This window comes from Glycine soja, chromosome 1 (genome assembly GCF_004193775.1).
Source record: "Glycine soja cultivar W05 chromosome 1, ASM419377v2, whole genome shotgun sequence".
Lineage (NCBI taxonomy): Eukaryota > Viridiplantae > Streptophyta > Magnoliopsida > Fabales > Fabaceae > Glycine > Glycine soja.
Window position 1 is genome coordinate 12,885,062 of NC_041002.1, and position 14,680 is coordinate 12,899,741.

Sequence of the window (14,680 nt, forward strand, 5' to 3'; positions counted from 1 at the left end):
ACCTCTATGATGCAATCCTACCCCGCAAGGGCATTGGATAGAAAACTCCAAGTAGATTGGGCCAGAGATGCAAGAGAAGGCCCTAGGGTTCTTATGAGCCTTAGGGTAGATTTCTGGCCCATGGGCTAAGTACGAGCCCACTTATCTTTGTAAATATTAGATTAAGGTTTCATTATTTTTGGGCCTTGTATTTAGGGCTCCATAATGTAGGTAGGGTACCCTAGAAATATAGGATTTTTCAGTCCTTGTATTTTAGGGCACCTAGACTAGTTTTTGTATTAGGGGTAGTTTTGTAATTTCACATGCACTAAGTGGATATTTGATGTGTGTGGTTGGAAATAAATTTCATTGAATTGGTAGAAGCCCAATCCAATTAAATTTTAGAGGGGGAGGTGAGCATTTGCTTACTACACCCCATTGCCACATCATATAGTCACACTTTGTGCATGTCCTTCATGCTTTTCATGCCTCATGACACCTAAGCACACTTAGTGGAGAATCTTGGAATTGATCTTGGATTAGTGGGCTGAACCATAACTAAAATTCACTAATCATAATTAGTGAAATTTTGGCTCCAAAGTTTGGCTCCACAAATTCAATTTCAAATTCAAGTGAAATTTGAATTTCCCTCCAATTTTGTGTGACACTTAGGCTATAAATAGAGGTCATGTGTGTGCATTTTTTTGAACTTTGATCATTTGAATATTAAACTTCAGATTTCAAAGCTCATTTGGAGCACAAAATTTCGTGCTCTTCTCTCCCTCTCCCTTCATTCATCTCCTTCTTCCTCCAAGCTCTTATCCATGGCCTCCTATGGTGGTGAGCTTCTTCTAGACTCATCTTCTCCTTGAAGTGGCGTCTCGTCTCTCTCTTCCTTCTCCATTCCGCTGCCATTCATCTTCCAAGAAGCAAAGGAATCCATTGATGAAGAAGATCCTAGGCCTACAAGCTCCAATGGAGCTTGCATCAAGTGGTAATCAGAGTACAAGAGCTTCAAGTAGGTGCTCCTTAAACCTCCTTAATCAGAGCACAAGACTCAAGAAAAATCTAGTTTTGGCACTTGTTTTCACAATAATTGTTAGTGCTTAGCTCTACTGAGTTTTAAAAGATTGGCTAAAATTTTGTTAAAACATAAGCACTTAGACAATGAAGGAAAGCTGGAGTTGCTGCACATGATGTCCAACGTTATGTCAAGGAATCAGATCGGGCTGCACAATGCACAAGGCAAGATAAAATGTCAAATGAAGAATTGAAGCTGCAGGATCCACGATGTCGGATACAATGTCCAGGACATCCTGCCCGAAAATACTGGACACATAAATCTGTTATATCTTTAACAGATTGTGCAGGATCCACGATGTCGGATACAATGTCCAGGACATCCTGCCCGAAAATACTGGACACATAAATCTGTTATATCTTTAACAGATTATTGTGCAGTTAGCAACAGATTAGACGATCTATCGTTAGGAACGAATTAAAAGATAATTAAAGTTCGAATTACAAACTTGAATAGTTCGTTCAGGGATTAAAGATTAAAGATAAAAACTAAAAGATCAAACTATATCTTTTAGATCTTTAAGTGCAGATTTTTCAGGAAAATGATAGATCTCATCCAGCGCAAGATGTTGCAGCCCAGATATGCCCACTGCTATATAAACATGAAGGCGGCACGAGTTTTCTACCAAGTCCGGGATTGAAGAGTTATTTTGTGAGTTTTGGGACTTGAGTGTTTTGTGAGCCACCTTGATGCTACCCTAACATCAAGTGTTGGACCTGAGTGTGTAGAGTTGATCTCTTTTGTTCAGAGAGCAATCTCTGGTGTATATTTGATTTATTTGTAAACACGGGAGAGTGTGTTTGAGAGGGAGTGAGAGGGGTTTCTCATATCTAAGAGTGGCTCTTAGGTAGAGGTTGCACGGGTAGTGGTTAGGTGAGAAGGTTGTAAACAGTGGCTGTTAGATCTTCGAACTAACACTATTTTAGTGGATTTCCTCCCTGGCTTGGTAGCCCCCAGATGTAGGTGACGTTGCACCGAACTGGGTTAACAATTCTCTTGTGTTATTTATTTGTTTAATCTGTTCATACAGTCAAATATAATCTCCATGTTCTGAAGCGTGATGTTGTGACATCTGGTACAACATCTGTCATCGGTATCAGAATTTCAATTGGTATCAGAGCAGGCACTCGAAATCACTGAGTGAGATCTAGGGAGATAAATTCTGATGAACATGGAGAAAGAAGGAGGACCAGTGAACAGACCACCAATTCTGGATGGAACCAACTATGAATACTGGAAAGCAAGGATGGTGGCCTTCCTCAAATCACTGGATAGCAGAACCTGGAAAGCTGTCATCAAAGGCTGGGAACATCCCAAGATGCTGGACACAGAAGGAAAGCCCACTGATGGATTGAAGCCAGAAGAAGACTGGACAAAAGAAGAAGACGAATTGGCACTTGGAAACTCCAAAGCCTTGAATGCCCTATTCAATGGAGTTGACAAGAATATCTTCAGACTGATCAACACATGCACTGTGGCCAAGGATGCATGGGAGATCCTGAAAACCACTCATGAAGGAACCTCCAAAGTGAAGATGTCCAGATTGCAACTATTGGCTACAAAATTCGAAAATCTGAAGATGAAGGAGGAAGAGTGTATTCATGACTTCCACATGAACATTCTTGAAATTGCCAATGCTTGCACTGCCTTGGGAGAAAGAATGACAGATGAAAAGCTGGTGAGAAAGATCCTCAGATCTTTGCCTAAGAGATTTGACATGAAAGTCACTGCAATAGAGGAGGCCCAAGACATTTGCAACATGAGAGTAGATGAACTCATTGGTTCCCTTCAAACCTTTGAGCTAGGACTCTCGGATAGGGCTGAAAAGAAGAGCAAGAACTTGGCGTTCGTGTCCAATGATGAAGGAGAAGAAGATGAGTATGACCTGGATACTGATGAAGGTCTGACTAATGCAGTTGTGCTCCTTGGAAAACAGTTCAACAAAGTGCTGAACAGAATGGACAGGAGGCAGAAACCACATGTCCGGAACATCCCTTTTGACATCAGGAAAGGTAGTGAATACCAGAAAAGGTCAGATGAAAAACCCAGCCACAGCAAAGGAGTTCAATGCCATGGGTGTGAAGGCTATGGACACATCAAAGCTGAATGTCCCACTCATCTCAAGAAGCAGAGGAAAGGACTTTCTGTATGTCGGTCTGATGATACAGAGAGTGAACAAGAAAGTGATTCTGACAGAGATGTGAATGCACTCACTGGGAGATTTGAATCTGCTGAAGATTCAAGTGATACAGATAGTGAAATCACTTTTGATGAGCTTGCTATATCCTATAGAGAACTATGCATCAAAAGTGAGAAGATTCTTCAGCAAGAAGCACAACTAAAGAAGGTCATTGCAAATCTGGAGGCTGAGAAGGAGGCACATGAAGAGGAGATCTCTGAGCTTAAAGGAGAAGTTGGTTTTCTGAACTCTAAACTGGAAAACATGACAAAATCAATAAAGATGCTGAATAAAGGCTCAGGTATGCTTGATGAGGTGCTACAGCTTGGGAAGAATGTTGGAAACCAGAGAGGACTTGGGTTTAATCATAAACCTGCTGGCAGAATAACCATGACAGAATTTGTTCCTGCCAACAACAGCACTGGAGCCACGATGTCACAACATCGGTCTCGACATCATGGAACGCAGCAGAAAAAGAGCAAAAGAAAGAAGTGGAGGTGTCACTACTGTGGCAAGTATGGTCACATAAAGCCCTTTTGCTATCATTTACATGGCCATCCACATCATGGAACTCAAGGTCGCAGCAGCGGAAGGAAGATGATGTGGGTTCCAAAACACAAGACTGTTAGTCTTGTTGTTCATACTTCACTTAGAGCATCAGCTAAGAAAGATTGGTACCTAGATAGCGGCTGTTCCAGACACATGACAGGAGTTAAAAAATTCCTGGTGAACATTGAACCTTGCTCCACTAGCTATGTGACATTTGGAGATGGCTCTAAAGGAAAGATCATTGGAATGGGAAAGCTAGTCCATGATGGACTTCCTAGTCTGAACAGAGTACTGCTGGTGAAGGGACTGACTGCAAACCTGATCAGCATCAGTCAGTTGTGTGATGAAGGATTCAATGTAAACTTCACAAAGTCAGAATGCTTGGTGACAAATGAGAAGAGTGAAGTTCTAATGAAGGGCAGCAGATCAAAGGACAACTGTTACCTATGGACACCTCAAGAAACTAGTTACTCCTCCACATGTCTATTCTCCAAAGAAGATGAAGTCAGAATATGGCATCAAAGATTTGGACATCTGCACTTAAGAGGCATGAAGAAAATCATTGACAAAGGTGCTGTTAGAGGCATTCCCAATCTGAACATAGAAGAGGGCAGAATCTGTGATGAATGTCAGATTGGAAAGCAAGTCAAGATGTCCCACCAGAAGCTTCAACATCAGACCACTTCCAGGGTACTGGAACTACTTCACATGGACTTGATGGGGCCTATGCAAGTTGAAAGCCTTGGAGGAAAGAGGTATGCCTATGTTGTTGTGGATGATTTCTCCAGATTTACCTGGGTCAACTTTATCAGAGAAAAATCAGACACCTTTGAAGTATTCAAGGAGTTGAGTCTAAGACTTCAAAGAGAAAAAGACTGTGTCATCAAGAGAATCAGGAGTGACCATGGCAGAGAGTTTGAAAACAGCAAGTTTACTGAATTCTGCACATCTGAAGGCATCACTCATGAGTTCTCTGCAGCCATTACACCACAACAAAATGGCATAGTTGAAAGGAAAAACAGGACTTTGCAAGAAGCTGCTAGGGTCATGCTTCATGCCAAAGAACTTCCCTATAATCTCTGGGCTGAAGCCATGAACACAGCATGCTACATCCACAACAGAGTCACACTTAGAAGAGGGACTCCAACCACACTGTATGAAATCTGGAAAGGGAGGAAGCCAACTGTCAAGCACTTCCACATCTTTGGAAGTCCATGTTACATTTTGGCTGATAGAGAGCAAAGGAGAAAGATGGATCCCAAGAGTGATGCAAGGATATTCTTGGGATACTCTACAAACAGCAGAGCATATAGAGTATTCAATTCCAGAACCAGAACTGTGATGGAATCCATCAATGTGGTTGTTGATGATCTAACTCCAGCAAGAAAGAAGGATGTCGAAGAAGATGTCAGAACATCGGGAGACAATGTAGCAGATGCAGCTAAAAGTGCAGAAAATGCAGAAAACTCTAATTCTGCTACAGATGAACCAAACATCAATCAACCTGACAAGAGACCCTCCCTTAGAATCCAGAAGATGCACCCCAAGGAGCTGATTATAGGAGATCCAAATAGAGGAGTCACTACAAGATCGAGGGAGATTGAGATTGTCTCCAATTCATGTTTTGTCTCCAAAATTGAGCCCAAGAATGTGAAAGAGGCACTGACTGATGAGTTCTGGATCAATGCTATGCAAGAAGAATTGGAGCAATTCAAAAGGAATGAAGTTTGGGAGCTAGTTCCTAGACCCGAGGGAACAAATGTGATTGGCACCAAGTGGATCTTCAAGAACAAAACCAATGAAGAAGGTGTTATAACCAGAAACAAGGCCAGACTGGTTGCTCAAGGCTACACTCAGATTGAAGGTGTAGACTTTGATGAAACTTTCGCCCCTGTTGCTAGACTTGAGTCCATCAGATTGTTACTTGGTGTAGCGTGCATCCTCAAATTCAAGCTGTACCAGATGGATGTGAAGAGCGCGTTTCTGAATGGATACCTGAATGAAGAAGCCTATGTGGAGCAGCCAAAGGGATTTGTAGACCCAACTCATCCAGATCATGTATACAGGCTCAAAAAGGCTCTCTATGGATTGAAGCAAGCTCCAAGAGCTTGGTATGAAAGGCTAACAGAATTCCTTACTCAGCAAGGGTATAGGAAGGGAGGAATTGACAAGACTCTCTTTGTCAAACAAGATGCTGAAAACTTGATGATAGCACAGATATATGTTGATGACATTGTGTTTGGAGGGATGTCGAATGAGATGCTTCGACATTTTGTCCAACAGATGCAATCTGAATTTGAGATGAGTCTTGTTGGAGAGCTGACTTATTTTCTGGGACTTCAAGTGAAGCAGATGGAAGACTCCATATTCCTCTCACAAAGCAAGTATGCCAAGAACATTGTCAAGAAGTTTGGGATGGGAAATGCCAGCCATAAAAGAACACCTGCACCTACACACTTGAAGCTGTCAAAAGATGAAGCTGGCACCAGTGTTGATCAAAGCCTGTACAGAAGCATGATTGGGAGCTTACTATATTTAACAGCTAGCAGACCTGACATCACCTATGCAGTAGGTGTTTGTGCAAGATATCAAGCCAATCCCAAGATAAGTCACTTGAATCAAGTAAAGAGAATTCTGAAATATGTAAATGGCACCAGTGACTATGGGATTATGTACTGTCATTGTTCAGATTCAATGCTGGTTGGGTATTGTGATGCTGATTGGGCTGGAAGTGCAGATGACAGAAAAAGCACTTCTGGTGGATGCTTCTATTTGGGAACCAATCTTATTTCATGGTTCAGCAAGAAGCAGAACTGTGTGTCCCTATCTACTGCAGAAGCAGAGTATATTGCAGCAGGAAGCAGCTGTTCACAACTAGTTTGGATGAAGCAGATGCTTAAGGAGTACAATGTCGAACAAGATGTCATGACATTGTACTGTGACAACTTGAGTGCTATTAATATTTCAAAAAATCCAGTTCAACACAGCAAAACCAAGCACATTGACATTCGACATCACTATATTAGAGATCTTGTTGATGAGAAAGTTATCACACTAGAGCATGTTGACACTGAGGAACAAATAGCAGATATTTTCACAAAGGCATTGGATGCAAATCAGTTTGAAAAACTGAGGGGCAAGCTGGGCATTTGTCTGCTAGAGGATTTATAGCAATTACTGTTATCTGAATGTGCTCAAACGATTATAGCACATTCACTACTGGGCCAAAACAGATTTGACCGTTGCTTCACACGTCCCTCTACATTCCGCATTCAAATTTACATTTTAGTGGTAATCTCGTTTTCAGCATTCCACAACAGCTCTCAGATTTACACGAAACCATTTCAAAAGCTCTGCTTCTCCATGGCTACCTCACCAAAAGATACTGCAGCTCCTGGTTCACCTTCTGTACCATCATCTCCATCATCCACCAAAGCACCATCAAACCAGGAACAACCTGAATTCCATATCCAACCCATACAAATGATTCCTGGTCAAGCCCCTGTTCCTGAGAAACTGGTCCCCAAAAGACAACAGGGAGTGAAGATTTCTGAAAACCCTAGCCTTGCAACAAGTCCTAGGGAAGTAGACACGGAGATGGATAAGAAGATCCGCAGTATTGTGAGTAGCATTCTGAAAAATGCGTCTGTCCCTAATGCTGATGAAGATGTTCCAACATCTTCCACCCCGAATGTTTCTGTCCCTGATGCTGACAAAGATGTTCCAACATCTTCCACCCCAAATGCTGAAGTCCCCTCTTCATCCAGTAAAGAGGAATCAACAGAGGAAGAGGATCAAGCCACAGAGGAGACCCCTGCACCAAGGGCACCAGAACCTGCTCCAGGTGACCTCATTGACCTAGAAGAAGTAGAATCTGATGAGGAACCCATTGCCAACAAGTTGGCACCTGGCATTGCAGAAAGGTTACAAAGCAGAAAAGGGAAAACCCCCATTACTAGGTCTGGACGAATCAAAACTATGGCACAGAAGAAGAGCACACCAATCACTCCTACCACATCCAGATGGAGCAAAGTTGCAATTCCTTCCAAGAAGAGGAAAGAAATTTCCTCATCTGATTCTGATGATGATGTCGAACTAGATGTTCTCGACATCAAGAGGGCCAAGAAATCAGGGAAAAAGGTGCCTGGAAATGTCCCTGATGCTCCATTGGACAACATTTCATTCCATTCCATTGGCAATGTTGAAAGGTGGAAATTTGTATATCAACGCAGACTTGCTGTTGAAAGAGAACTGGGAAGAGATGCCTTGGCTTGCAAGGAGATCATGGACCTCATCAAGGCTGCTGGACTACTGAAGACAGTCACCAAGTTGGGAGACTGTTATGAAAGCCTAGTCAGGGAATTCATTGTCAACATTCCCTCTGACATAACAAACAGAAAAAGTGATGATTATCAGAAAGTGTTTGTCAGAGGAAAATGTGTTAGATTCTCCCCTGCTGTGATCAACAAATACCTGGGCAGACCAACTGAAGGAATGGTGGATCTTGCTGTTTCTGAGCATCAAATTGCCAAGGAAATCACTGCCAAACAAGTCCAGCATTGGCCAAAGAAAGGGAAGCTTTCTGCAGGGAAGTTGAGTGTGAAGTATGCAATCCTGCATAGGATTGGCGCTGCAAACTGGGTACCCACCAATCATACTTCCACTGTTGCCACAGGTTTGGGTAAATTTCTGTATGCTGTTGGAACCAAGTCCAAATTTAATTTTGGAAACTATATTTTTTATCAAACTGTTAAGCATTCAGAATCTTTTGCTGTCAAATTACCCATTGCCTTCCCAACTGTATTGTGTGGCATTATGTTGAGTCAACATCCCAATATTTTAAACAATATTGACTCTGTGATGAAGAGAGAATCGACTCTGTCCCTGCATTACAAACTGTTTGAGGGGACACATGTCCCAGACATTGTCTCGACATCAGGGAAAGCTGCTGCTTCAGGTGCTGTGTCTAAGGATGCTTTGATTGTTGAACTCAAGGACACATGCAAGGTGCTGGAAGCAACCATCAAAGCCACCACAGAGAAGAAAATGGAGCTGGAACGCCTGATCAAGAGGCTCTCAGACAGTGGCATTGATGATGGTGAAGCAGCTGAGGCAGAAGAGGAAGCAGCTGAAGAAGAAGAAGAAGCAGCTGAGGAAGAAGAAGATGCAGCAGAGGATACAGAATCAGATGATGATGATTCTGAGGCCACCCCATGACCATCAGACCTTTATTTTTGCCTTTTACTCTTACTAGCTATAGGGGCATGTCCCTTTGAACAATTGATTGCTATTGGTCTGTAATATTTGCATGCATTCTACCTTTGTCAAATTCTGTCTAAAAAGGGGGAGTAATAGTATTAATAGTATTATGCATGATTTATGATTCTGAGTAGTAGGACTCTATGTATGCAATAGTAGTCATGATGTATGATTTTGAGTAGTAGGATACGATGTATGCATGGTTCATGATTTTGAGGGGGAGACTGCTGCTGCTGATGATGACTGATGTAAGCTACTGTAATTACGAGTAGCTGATAGAAGATGCTGCAGCTAGAGCATGGAGACAGGGGGAGCAGAAAGCTGATGTCACAAGAGATGTCTTGACATCCTGGAAAAGACTAGTTGCTGATAGAAGATGCTGCAGTGAACTGCTTCACAGCCGTAAGAGCATGGAGACAGGGGGAGCAAAAAGCTGATGTCACGTGAGATGTCTTGACATCCTGGAAACGACTTGCAACTTGCAGAATTTTGGCTGTCGCCACTACAGATACCGCTGTGCTTGATTACTCTGATAATGAAAGTTGCTGATCCCACTTGCATAACTGCTCGTACCTGCTCAGGAAGTGTCTAAGTATGTTTTAGACAAAATTTGCCAAAGGGGGAGATTGTTAGTGCTTAGCTCTACTGAGTTTTAAAAGATTGGCTAAAATTTTGTTAAAACATAAGCACTTAGACAATGAAGGAAAGCTGGAGTTGCTGCACATGATGTCCAACGTTATGTCAAGGAATCAGATCGGGCTGCACAATGCACAAGGCAAGATAAAATGTCAAATGAAGAATTGAAGCTGCAGGATCCACGATGTCGGATACAATGTCCAGGACATCCTGCCCGAAAATACTGGACACATAAATCTGTTATATCTTTAACAGATTGTGCAGGATCCACGATGTCGGATACAATGTCCAGGACATCCTGCCCGAAAATACTGGACACATAAATCTGTTATATCTTTAACAGATTATTGTGCAATTAGCAACAGATTAGACAATCTATCGTTAGGAACGAATTAAAAGATAATTAAAGTTCGAATTACAAACTTGAATAGTTCGTTCAGGGATTAAAGATTAAAGATAAAAACTAAAAGATCAAACTATATCTTTTAGATCTTTAAGTGCAGATTTTTCAGGAAAATGATAGATCTCATCCAGCGCAAGATGTTGCAGCCCAGATACGCCCACTGCTATATAAACATGAAGGCGGCACGAGTTTTCTACCAAGTCCGGGATTGAAGAGTTATTTTGTGAGTTTTGGGACTTGAGTGTTTTGTGAGCCACCTTGATGCTACCCTAACATCAAGTGTTGGACCTGAGTGTGTAGAGTTGATCTCTTTTGTTCAGAGAGCAATCTCTGGTGTATATTTGATTTATTTGTAAACACGGGAGAGTGTGTTTGAGAGGGAGTGAGAGGGGTTTCTCATATCTAAGAGTGGCTCTTAGGTAGAGGTTGCACGGGTAGTGGTTAGGTGAGAAGGTTGTAAACAGTGGCTGTTAGATCTTCGAACTAACACTATTTTAGTGGATTTCCTCCCTGGCTTGGTAGCCCCCAGATGTAGGTGACGTTGCACCGAACTGGGTTAACAATTCTCTTGTGTTATTTATTTGTTTAATCTGTTCATACAGTCAAATATAATCTCCATGTTCTGAAGCGTGATGTCGTGACATCTGGTACAACATCTGTCATTGGTATCAGAATTTCAATAATTTTCAATTGAAATTTCAGAACTAGGATTGGTATAAAATAGGCACCAATTATAGAACAAATTTTGAGCCAAAACAACAAGCACACTTTCCTTTCACTTTTCTTTTTTTTCCTGGACACTGATTTTTCTGCCAACTTGTGAGCTTTTTCTTATTTTTTCCTTTAATCCAAATCGCTTGGTTCTTTTTTTATAATTTTGGTCCAGATGTCTAGAAAATTCAGTAAACGTTTCGGCTCAAAAAACGTAGTGACCAATTCTCAGTAATTTATACAAGTTCGTATGTTCAAGCTGCCAGCACCAGCGATTTCAGCCTAGAAATCAAGAGTAGTGTTTATGTTGCTTAAGGCTTGGATAGTTACAATTTGTGTTTGCTTATGCTCAATTATCTTGAATAACACAATTAAAGAGAGCTTACGACTTATTTTGATTCACAAATCCAGCCACAACTCAGCACCACAACTCAACTTCATCATAGGCATCATGTAGGAAACTTAGAAAGCAAAAAAAAAGTTCAAGAACAAGACTACTTCTAGGAATTGATTTAGAACATGTTATGAACTAAATAACATGCATGAATTAGACTCAAAATTCAAAAGATAGGCTAAGAATGACAAGAATACATGAACAAATGTATCTAGAATTCAATCAACAAAATAAAATTCAACACAAACTTAGAACATAATGTGACAATTACTATGACTAAACATGACTCTAAGACAACATGGATTAAGTGATTTACACTTAGATTTTTGTGTTTTTTTTTTCTAATCAATATTTTGGAACAAAATTTAGATGTAAAGGTTCAGCACAAGAATATTATGAATGAAAATTGATAGAACCTAAAATCAACACAAAAACAAGATTCAAGAGTAGATCTACAAAATTTGAACCATAGAAATGCAAGAACAAGTGTAGATCTAAGATTTAATCGGTTTTTTTTTTTTGAATCTACCCTAAACAGCACCAAACCACAAGACAATGGAGGATATACAAGGAGAATAAGATGAAGAACAAGGAATTAAAGAGAATTCACAGAACAAAAAGATAGAGGAAGCAAAAGAACATCACCTAGATGAAGATGCTCTTGATACCACATGATGCAAGCTCCATTGGAGCTTGTAGGCCTAGGATCTTCTTCATCAATGGATTCCTTTGCTTCTTGGAAGATGAATGGCAGCGGAATGGAGAAAGGGAGAGAGAGAGGAGACGCCACTTCAAAGAGAAGATGAGTCTAGAAGAAGCTCACCACCATAGGAGGCCATGGATAAGAGCTTGGAGGAAGAATGAGATGAATGAAGGGAGAGGGAGAGAAGAACACGAAATTTTGTGCTCCAAATGAGCTTTGAAATCTGAAGTTTAATATTCAAATGATCAAAGTTCAAAAAAATGCACACACATGACCTCTATTTATAGCCTAAGTGTCACACAAAATTGGAGGGAAATTCAAATTTCACTTGAATTTGAAATTGAATTTGTGGAGCCAAACTTTGGAGCCAAAATTTCACTAATTATGATTAGTGAATTTTAGTTATGGTTCAGCCCACTAATCCAAGATCAATTCCAAGATTCTCCACTAAGTGTGCTTAGGTGTCATGAGGCATGAAAAGCATGAAGGACATGCACAAAGTGTGACTATATAATGTGGCAATGGGGTGTAGTAAGCAAATGCTCACCTCCCCCTCTAAAATTTAATTGGATTGGGCTTCTACCAATTCAATTAAATTTATTTCCAACCACACACATCAAATATCCACTTAGTGCATGTGAAATTACAAAACTACCCCTAATACAAAAACTAGTCTAAGTGCCCTAAAATACAAGGGCTGAAAAATCCTATATTTCTAGGGTACCCTACCTACATTATGGAGCCCTAAATACAAGGCCCAAAAATAATGAAACCTTAATCTAATATTTACAAAGATAAGTGGGCTCGTACTTAGCCCATGGGCCAGAAATCTACCCTAAGGCTCATAAGAACCCTAGGGCCTTCTCTTGCATCTCTGGCCCAATCTACTTGGAGTTTTCTATCCAATGCCCTTGCGGGGTAGGATTGCATCACTCTATGTTTCAGATCTTATCTATTGGCATCTTATTTTGAAGTAGCCGCCAAACCAAAAAGGACTTTGAAGGTAGGATGAAAGGAAACCAAAGCCACTTAGCCCAAGGAGCAAAGGTACCCGGTGGATGTAGAAAATGAAAAAAATTCCTAAATGTAAGAACTTCTTTGTCATTAGGGCACCAAACAAGGAGATCCGACTAATCACTAGCAAAAAGGATATGCTTCTCAGAGATTCCACTAGATAAGGAATTTTATCAAGATTGGAAGGAATTTGTCAAGCCACATCATGAAATCACGCATAGAGGTGGTCAATCTGCAAGTGATAGAATTCGAGAGGCCAAGTATCTCTGATAAAGGCCTATGATAACACTAAGAGTCTGACCAAAAGCTAACTAGAGAACCCAATCCTAAAATCCATCCAGTGTTCAAACACACGGAGTCAAAATGGGTCTTCAATGAAGGCTAAATGGAAAAGTTGCAATGATAAGCAATTTTCTACTTTTTTTCTCAAAAAGTTGACTCTCATAAAGGAAGCCCATTGCTCATCTACATGAAGAAACTCCCATACCTCCTTCCTCATTGGGCTGATAGACTTTTCTCCAACTCATAGTTACAATCTTTCTTTGATTTGGGTCCTCGTCCCAAACAAAGTTTTTTATCCAAGCCTCCAAGCTTTTAATAAGACTCCTTGGCCAAGAATAAACATGAAACGAGTAGAGTATCATGACATTAATTATGGAATTGACTAGTTGGATTCTACCAATTAGAGATAGAAAAACATTCTTCCATGATTAAAGCTTTTGCTTTACTTTGTCGACAATGGGATTGAAGAAAGATTTCTTGGGACGGCCAATGAATAAGGGAACTACTAGATAAGTAAAAGGGAGACAACCTAGTTTTAAACCAAGCAAAACTTTTTTGTTTTTAGCGTGACGAGGAGTCATGGCACCCATAAAAAGAAGGTATTTGTCCTCACTAAGGATTTAACCAGATTCAAGGCCATAGCTATGAAAGAGATTCATAAAAGCCAAAAGACTTTTTTGCAGAAGACTAAGATATCATCAGCATATAGCATGTGGGAAGGGGTAGCAAAATGCCTTAGGCAAGCCATTGGAGTTATGTTGCCTGACTACATAAGGTGGGAAATACCCCTACTTAACACATCCTCCACAAGATAAAAAACAACGAGGACAAGAGGTCCCCCCCCCCCTCTTGTAGGGGATGAAGCCATAAAGAGAACCATTTACCAAGAAGGACAATCTAGCAAAATGAAGGATGTGAATATCCACGAATAGAAATTTTGGTTGAACCTAATAGAAGATATCACTTGCATTAGAAAGCCCTAATCCAGTGTATCAGAGGCTTTTTTCACATCGAATTTGACAACCACATTACCACCAAAAGCTCTATTGTGAAGCATGTTAAAAGCTAGGAACCATTTAAGGTTAGACTTCTCCTTCCAAAAAGCTTCCTCAAATGTGAGGGCTTGCTAGAGTTGGCTGAAGCCTCAACATTTTGAAGGACATCAAAGTGACCATTTTGAATGATGAGTTTTTGAATTCAGTCCACTTTCACCAAGGCTTCGGAAGTGTTCTGGTGGATGTTTCCAAACACATCCACGTTCTAGGCCTTGAGAACAAGTTTAAGATTATACAATTTTTGCTTTATCACTTGCATATCACAACCATCCATTGTCTTATTCCAGATCTCAAATACAAGTCTTCTACAGTCAATGTGTTGGAGGGGGATTTTGGAGTATATTCCTCATTAGTGAGGGTAAAAAGGAGAGGGTGATGGTTAGACTTGGATCTCACCATAGAACAGCAGGAAATGTTGTTCCAAAGGTCCAAGCA